This window comes from Pimephales promelas, chromosome 2 (genome assembly GCF_988280905.1).
Source record: "Pimephales promelas chromosome 2, fPimPro1.hap1.1, whole genome shotgun sequence".
In the NCBI taxonomy this organism is placed as follows: Eukaryota; Metazoa; Chordata; class Actinopteri; order Cypriniformes; family Leuciscidae; genus Pimephales; species Pimephales promelas.
Window position 1 is genome coordinate 52,835,785 of NC_142770.1, and position 7,500 is coordinate 52,843,284.

Consider the following 7,500-nt stretch of genomic DNA (forward strand, 5'->3'; position numbering starts at 1 on the left):
GTCTCGCCCCGGGCACGAAGCGCCCTCCCGGGTGACCGGCCCGGGAGGCGGGCCGTCCTGGTAAACTCTTTCGACTTCACGTTTAGGGACTCTGTCCCTTTTTTCCGGAGGGGGGCCTTTTCCTCCAGAGCGCCCTGGTTACCGCCTGCCTGCCGACCCCAGACGACGCATCCTCCCCAGGATGTCGGAAACCGATACCGAGCAACGCTTTTTTTTTTGGTCCGTCACCTTGTCCGAGCGGGGCTCTCGTCCCCTTCCTCGACAAAACCCCGAAGGCCCGTTTTAGGACCGTCTCGGCACCGACGGGTGCTCCGTTCACGCCCACCGATACCGTCTCGCCCCGGGTCCGAGGCACCCACCCAGGTCACCGGCCATGGAGACGGGCCGGCCCTGGGGAACTCTTTCGACTTCACGTTTACGGACTCTGTCCTTTTTTTCCGGAGGGGGGCCTTTTCCTCCAGAGCGCCCTGGTGACCGCCTGCCTGCCTGCCGACCCCAGATGACGCATCCCCGCCTGGATGTCAGAAACCGATACCGAGCACCATTTTTTAGCCCGTCGCCTTGTCCGATTGGGGCGCTTGTCCCCTTCCTCGACAAAACCCCGAAGGCCCGTCTCAGGACCACCTCGGCACCGACGGGGGCTCCGCCAGGCAGACGCATTCGCTCGTGCCCGAAAACGAGGCGCTCTCCCCGGTCGCCAGCCGGGGGAGGTTCGTTAGCATTGGGAATCTCGTTCGCACGCAACAGCACGGACACTCGCCGTTTACCCAGACCGACCGTTCGACAAGCATATGCCTGGGGTGCACTTTTTCCATAAAACCAGCCCGTCTTTTCCTGGAGGTCTCGTACTTCCAGAGCTCCGACGGGGGCGCAGTCTGGATTTTATATGCCCACCCAGAGCGAGTCTGAGTGGGACTCACGACGGTCTGATCAATGGTAGGGGGTGCTCTGTGTTTTGCACCACCACACTTGCCCTCTTCCATACAGCCCCGAAGGCCCGTTTTAGGACCGTCTTCCCTCCAGGTCGAGCTCCAGGGGGTGTCGGGCGAATCTGACTCTGGCCCAGGACGGGGCCACCCTCCCTGGGCTGGCCAGGGAGGTCTGAGACCATGGAGCTTTGGAACCACACCACGTCATTGGACTTAGTCGATTTTACTCAAATTTTTTGGCACCAGAGCCGGACCCCGCCACGCGCGCCGGGCTCGTGCCCAGGAAAGACGCACCCTGCCTGGGGTGCACTTTACATAAAACCGGCCTGTCTTTTCCTGGAGGTCTCGTACTTCCAGAGCTCCGACGGGGGGGGCGTAGTCTGGATTTTATATGCCCACCCAGAGCGAGTCTGAGTGGGACTCACGACGGTCTGATCAATGGTAGGGGGTGCTCTGTGTTTTGCACCACCACACTTGCCCTCTTCCATACAGCCCCGAAGGCCCGTTTTAGGACCGTCTTCCCTCCAGGTCGAGCTCCAGGGGGTGTCGGGCGAATCTGACTCTGGCCCAGGACGGGCCACCCTCCCTGGGCTGGCCAGGGAGGTCTGAGACCATGGAGCTTTGAACCCACGTCACGCCATTGGACTTAGTCGATTTTTCTCAATTTTTTTGGCACCAGAGCCGGACCCCGCCACGTGCGCCGGGCTCGTGCCCAGGAAAGATGCACCCTGCCTGGGGTGCACTTTTCAGAAAACCAGCCTGTCTTTTCCTGGAGGTCTCGTACTTCCAGAGCTCCGACGGGGCGTAGTCTGGATTTTATATGCCCACCCAGAGTGAGTCTGAGTGGGACTCACGACGGTCTGATCGCTGGTAGGGGTCCTCTGTGTTTGCCACCACCACGCTTCCCCCTCTCTCATACATCCCCGAAGGCCCGTTTTAGGACCGTCTTCGCTCCAGGCGGAGCTCCAGGGGTGGCGGGCAAATCTGAATCTGGCCCAGGACGGGCCACCCTCCCTGGGCTGGCCAGGGAGGTCTGAGGGCATGGAGCTTTGGAACCACACCACGTTATTGGACTCTGTCTATTTTTTCCCCCAAACTTTGGCACCAGAGCCGGACCACCACACCATGTGCGCTGGGCTCGTGCCCAGGAAAAGATGCACCCTGCCTGGGGTGCACTTTTCAGAAAACCAGCCTGTCTTTTCCTGGAGGTCTCGTAACTTCCAGAGCTCCAGCGCGGCGTAATCTGGATTTTTACATGCCCACCCAGAGTGACTCTGAGTGGGACTCACGACGGTCTGATCGCTGGTAGGGGGTCCTCTGTGTTTGCCACCACCACGCTTCCCCTCTCTCATACATCCCCGAAGGCCCGTTTTAGGACCGTCTTCGCTCCAGGCGGAGCTCCAGGGGTGGCGGGCGAATCTGAATCTGGCCCAGGACGGGCCACCCTCCCTGGGCTGGCCAGGGAGGTCTGAGGGCATGGAGGTTTGGAGCCACCGCACATTTTTTGTACTCTGTCGTTTTTCGAGATCTGGGCTTCAGAGTCGAGCCCAGGCTCCGTTTCAAGGTGGGCATTGGGCTTCGTTCTTGCCCAGGAGACCCGCACCCTGCCTGGGATGCACTTTTCAGAGAAACCGGGCCGCCTTTTCCTGGAGGTTCTCGTGTTTTTCAGAGCTCCACCACAGCAGAGATTGAATCCTCTTCCCCAGCCAGAGTGCACCCTCTCTGGCTTGGGTGAGTGCCTTGAGTGCCCTGGAGGTCCGAACCAACAGCACGTTTATGGACTTTGTCTATTTTTCCAAATTCGACTCCAGAGTCAAGCCGGCCAAGGGGCTCTCTGAAGGCCCCTCTCTCCCTCCCTCATCCTCTACAAGAGCCCCATGGTCCGTTTTAGGACCGTCTTCGCTCCAGGCGGAGCTCCAGGGGTGGCGGGGGAAATCTGAGTCTGGCCCAGGACGGGCCACCCTCCCTGGGCTGGCCAGGGAGGTCTGAGGGCATGGAGGTTTGGAGCCACCGCACCTTTTTGGACTCTGTCGTTTTTCGAGATCTGGACTTCAGAGTCGAGCCCAGGCTCCGTTTCAAGGTGGGCATCGGGCTTTATTCGTGCCCAGGAGACCCCGCACCCTGCCTGGGATGCACTTTTCAGAGAAATCGGGCCGTCTTTTCCTGGAGGTTTCGCGTTTTTTTTTTTTTTCAGAGCTCCACCACAGCAGAGATTGAATCTGCTTCCCCAGCCAGAGTGCACCCTCTCTGGCTTGGGTGAGTGCCTTGAGTGGCCAGGGCCAACATCACCCACGGGCATCGGGCTTTATTCGTGCCCATGAGACCCGCACCCTGCCTGGGATGCACTTTTCAGAGAAACCGGGCCGTCTTTTCCTGGAGGTTTCGCGTTTTTTTTTTTTCAGAGCTCCACCACAGCAGAGATTGAATCTGTTTCCCCAGCCAGAGTGCACCCTCTCTGGCTTGGGTGAGTGCCTTGAGTGGCCAGGGCCAACATCACCCACGGGCATCGGGCTTTATTCGTGCCCATGAGACCCGCACCCTGCCTGGGATGCACTTTTCAGAGAAACCGGGCCGTCTTTTCCTGGAGGTTTCGCGTTTTTCCAGAGCTCCACCACAGCAGAGATTGAATCTGCTTCCCCAGCCAGAGTGCACCCTCTCTGGCTTGGGTGAGTGCCTTGAGTGGCCAGGGCCAACATCACCCACGGGGCATCGGGCTTTATTCGTGCCCAGGAGACCCGCACCCTGCCTGGGATGCACTTTTCAGAGAAATCGGGCCGTCTTTTCCTGGAGGTTTCGCGTTTTTTCCAGAGCTCCACCACAGCAGAGATTGAATCTGCTTCCCCAGCCAGAGTGCACCCTCTCTGGCTTGGGTGAGTGCCTTGAGTGGCCAGGGCCAACATCACCCACGGGCATCGGGCTTTATTCGTGCCCATGAGACCCGCACCCTGCCTGGGATGCACTTTTCAGAGAAACCGGGCCGTCTTTTCCTGGAGGTTTGGCGTTTTTCCAGAGCTCCACCACAGCAGAGATTGAATCTGCTTCCCCAGCCAGAGTGCACCCTCTCTGGCTTGGGTGAGTGCCTTGAGTGGCCAGGGCCAACATCACCCACGGGGCATCGGGCTTTATTCGTGCCCAGGAGACCCGCACCCTGCCTGGGATGCAGATCGGTTTGTGTGAGTCCTGGTTGTGTGAGCGTTACCCTTCTACATCACCCCCAAGGCCCGTTTTAGGACCGTCTCGGCTCCGGGCGGACAGCCGGGGGGCGGGGGGCGAATCTGCCTCCGGCCCGGGTCGGAGCTCCCTCCCCGGGGCCGTGCGTGGAGACCCGTCGCGCCCGGAGCTCCCGTGCAACCCCACGTTTTGGACTTGGGTTTTGGAGCGAGCGAGCGGGGTCGAACCCCGGGGGCCGAGCCGCCACGGAGTCCCCGAGCCCCGGGGACGAAGCCCCGGGAGCGAGGTCCCTCCGTGGAGGCGCGAGCCCCCAGGGCCCGGCCGCCCGCCCGGGGAGGAGAGCGCACGCTCCCCTACCCCTCAGAACCCACGTGGCTGGTTGCAGCAGACCCTGTGCACCGGAGGTTCCTCCAGGAGCGCGGGGCTGGGTGCTCTAAGCCCAAGTCATACAGGCAACCATGCCTCCCCGGGACTCCCCCTGCGAGCGGCGGCTGTTTGAAGGACGGTAACCCCACCGCACGGGGCTTCAAACGACCGTAGCTCTCCGAAGGCGGCTCCGATCGACGCCAAATTTTTGTCGGCTGGAGAACGGGACGAGACCTTTCGAATGAGACCGCCCCCAGCCCCGTGGGCCCCCGGGGGCCCGAGATACGGGCCCCCAAAGCGCCCCGGAAGCGGAAAAACGCAAATATCTCGCCGAAAACTCGACGTGCCCGGCCGAGGCCGGGCTCATTCGAACCGTCTCGCCGAGCTGAACGCGTCCATATGCGTTTCGTCGTTTTTGGTCGAGTATTCGCGGAGATATCGGCCGAAAACCCTCGGCCGCGCTCTGAAATGGCGCCCGCCGATGACGTCACGATCCCGGGAGAAAATCGCCCGTATCTCCGCGACGCGAAGGCCCAGAGAGCTCAAATTTGGGTGGCGAGGTCCCACGGGGGCCCTCGCTCGAACCAGGGCGGCGGCGGGCCCCGGGGACGCCCCCTACCGGATCGCCGTTCGCCGGGACCCCCGACTTTGAACGGCTATAACTCGGGGACCCGGGCGAGTTGGACCTCGTGGGTGGGCTCTTTCGAAAGGCCCCGTCCGGCACTACGGTCGATTCGAGTTTGGGGAAGATTGGCCCGGGGGTTCGCGAGATATAAGCCAAAAACGCCGCGCCTTTGACCGGGCCTAACTCCCTGACCCCGAGGCCCCCGGGGACGCGGGTGGCCTCTTTGGATAGGGCCCCCCGAGGCCTACGGAAGACCCGAGTTTGAAATTTTTTCGCCCGGCCGTTTTCGAGATATCGGCGAAAAACGGAATCTTCCCGTCCGGTGGGTGGGTGGGTGTGGGTGTGGGTGTCTCCGGGGGGCGGGGGGACTTCCAGGACCCCGGGGGGGCCACCTGGCCGTGCCCGAGGACGGTGCACCTCCCTGGGTGTGCCGTCAGAGCCTCCGGGGCCCCGGAAGTCCCCGCCCACTGCACGTTTTCGGACTTTGAGGGATTTTCGGGCCCCGAATTCGAACGCCCGTAGCTCGGGGACCCGGCGGCCCAGAGACACCGGACTCGGGTCAAGTGTGGCGTCCCGGCGGGCCCCGCAAAGAGCCCGCCCCCGAGCTCCGGGGCCCCCGGGTCCCGGAGAAAAGGGGCCCGACGTGTCGGGGGGGCGCCCGGGAAGGAAAGGTCCCAGGGGCCCGGGGCAGGCGGGGTCCGAGAGGGCCCGTGGGGAGCCCCCGACACCCGAAAGGGCGAGCCGCTGGGACCTCCCCTCTCCGAGATACGGGCCGTTTTCTCCGAAAGTCGCCCGCGCGTAACGGGGCCCATCTCGGGACCGGGAGGTCCCAGCGGCTCGCGGCGGCGGGTGCGGGGCCCGCTCTCGGGGACCTTGCTCCTCCCGCCGTCCCGAGCCACGGGGACCTTCCGGTCCCGAGATACGGCCACTTCCTGTCCAGCTTTGACCGGGTGTAACTCGAAAAGTAAGCCGAGTTGGGGCTCCACACTCGGGGGTATTGGGGGCCTCTGGGAGGGCCCCCCACGCCGGGTGTATGGGGCCCCAACTCGGCTTGGTTCCGGAGATATGGCCCTTTAAAGTTTCAACTTTGACCGGCTGTAACTCGAAAAGTGAGCCGAGTTGGGGCTCCACACTCGGGGGTATTGGGGGCCTCTAGGAGGGCCCCCCACGCCGGGTGTATGGGGCCCCAACTCGGCTTGGTTCCGGAGATATGGCCCTTTAAAGTTTCAACTTTGACCGGCTGTAACTCGAAAAGTGAGCCGAGTTGGGGCTCCACACTCGGTGGTATTGGGGGCCTCTAGGAGGGCCCCCCACGCCGGGTGTATGGGGCCCCAACTCGGCTTGGTTCCGGAGATATGGCCCTTTAAAGTTTCAACTTTGACCGGCTGTAACTCGAAAAGTAAGCCGAGTTGGGGCTCCACACTCGGGGGTATTGGGGGCCTCTAGGAGGGCCCCCCACGCCGGGTGTATGGGGCCCCAACTCGGCTTGGTTCCGGAGATATGCCCGTTTGAAGTTGCAACTTCTACCCAGTCTAATAATCCCAAAATAATAATTAAATAAAAAAAAAAAATAATAATAAAAATAAAAATAAGCCGAGTTGGGGCTCCACACTCTGGGCCTGGGGGGCACCACTAGGAGATCCCCCTGTGCCCAGAGCGTGGAGCCCCGAATCGGCTTTCCACACCACTCACACCGGTTTCTGACTACCTTAAGAGAGTCATTGTTAGTCGCGCAGTTTACCCGACTCTGGGAACCGGGGCTTTGGGCTTGGGGGAGACCCACCGCTCGCCCCCTAACACGTCGGGGGGGACCAGGGGGCACCCGCCTGGACCCCCTCAGCCCCACTTCGGAGAACCAGAACGCTGGCCAGGGACCCCCACGGCGGTTGAAGTTTGAACTTCTACCCGGTGCATCCCGAAAAATTGAAAAAAATAAAATAAAATAAGATTAAAAAAATAATAATAATAATAATAATAATAATAATTTTAAAAAAAATAAGCCGAGTTGGGGCTCCACACTCTGGGCCTGGGGTGGACCACTAGGAGATCCCCCTGTGCCCAGAGCGTGGAGCCCCAACTCGGCTTTCCACACCACTCACACCGGTTCCTGCCTACCTTAAGAGAGTCAAAGTTACTCCCGCAGTTTACCCGACTCTGGGAACCGGGGCTTTGGGCTTGGGGGAGACCCACCGCTCGCCCCCTAACACGTCGGGGGGACCAGGGGGCACCCGCCTGGACCACCTCCTGCCCGACTCGGAGAACCAGAGCTCTGGCCAGGGACCCCCACCGCCGTACCCCCTCCTGCCCGACTCGGAGAACCAGAGCTCTGGCCAGGGACCCCCACCGCCGTACCCACTCCTGCCCGACTCGGAGAACCAGAGCTCTGGCCAGGGACCCCCACCGCCGTAC